Source organism: Camelus dromedarius, chromosome 1, assembly GCF_036321535.1.
Source record: "Camelus dromedarius isolate mCamDro1 chromosome 1, mCamDro1.pat, whole genome shotgun sequence".
NCBI classification, from domain to species: domain Eukaryota; kingdom Metazoa; phylum Chordata; class Mammalia; order Artiodactyla; family Camelidae; genus Camelus; species Camelus dromedarius.
Window position 1 is genome coordinate 40,661,596 of NC_087436.1, and position 1,392 is coordinate 40,662,987.

Sequence of the window (1,392 nt, forward strand, 5' to 3'; positions counted from 1 at the left end):
ATTGAGTCAGTTTTAGAATTAAAAAAGGATTATATTATGAGCATCATCATTAACACTACACAGATTTGAACTAAAGGAATCACTCTAACCAACGTGACTGACATATTGGAATGCTGGGTGAAACTGACACACAGAAATAATCCTGAAGCTTTATAAAGAGTCTGATATCTGGTCATTGTCTTCAGTTATGGGCATAAAGTCCTAGAGAGCTACTGAGTCTTAATCGATGGCATAAAAATCATCCTCAGTAATGTGGTATCAAGTGCTCAGACATCATGTCTAGTTGCTACAGTTTTTTTCTGATATATAAATACTCTTTGGTAATCATGACAACTGAAAATGTTTGCAGCATCACAGCAGAAATTCTAATTCCATCGTAGAGTCTCTTGATGGATCTCATCCATGGATTTTGTGCCAGAGACACTTGAATTTGATTGTTATGCTTAAGGCCTTTTGAAGACTGTGTCACCCTGCCATTCCCTTCTGTTGGGCAAGAGTGCAATGGTGAGCTGGTAGGTTATGTACTTCTTGCTTCCCACAATGTCTTAGTTCTGGGTTTCTGTTGGTTGTGTTGGGGAATGTGGTGTAGTTACTGGTTGATGGTCTTGCCTGTGTGTTGGCTTTGGAGGAGCAGAGTCTAGATGACGTTGGAGCATTGGTGTTTCCAGCTGGTTTAACCTCCAGTGATATGTTGTGTTATAAACTACCCCTTGTGCTCAATATGGCAACAATATAGGCCACTGTTGGCCTTGACTGTGTTTTCTATGGTCAAAGACACATTCTCTTTTAAAAAGTATTCCTTTTCCCTATAAAGCCTTTGCTTCTCAAAAGTCACATGGGATCCATCAGTCCAGATAATTGTATCTGAGCATCAAGACACAGGACGTGCCCCCTTGGCTCCAGTGCATCGATGTGACCACTGTGTTAACCACTGAGTAGGTGCAGGGCAGCACTGCAGGCTGGACCACCACCCCATCCCCTTGTGGATAAGAAACTAGAATATCTGTCAGGAGTGGTGTGAGGTTTGAGACGACGACCTGAGGATGCATCATGATGTCTGTGTTAAGAGGGAGTTTCCCAGCTTCTCATTTACAGCCTTTCCTTCTCATGGACTGTTTGTAAAAGAATCAATTTTTTAAAATTTATTACACATGATTCTCAACATTTCACAATTAAAATGATAGTCTCTGTCAAAATGTGTTCAAATCCTGGCCTCATTATATATCATTTACATGATTTTATGTTTTTCCTTCTGTTAAAAATGAATAATGGTATTTTCTTGATAAGGATGTGAGAACAAACATGTTATTATATGTACAGAAGTGTAAAACGTTTGGGACACGTAAGTGTCAATTAGAATATAGCATTTACAGCAGCAGCAACAGCATTAGT

The 1,392-nt window shown here is 39.5% G+C and overlaps 1 pseudogene; it reads right to left on the bottom strand.

Moving 5' to 3' along the window:
• Positions 1-286: 286 nt before the first annotated feature.
• On the bottom strand, positions 287-1,052 carry LOC105093677 (hepatitis A virus cellular receptor 1 homolog; annotated as a pseudogene).
• Positions 1,053-1,392: the final 340 nt, after the last annotated feature.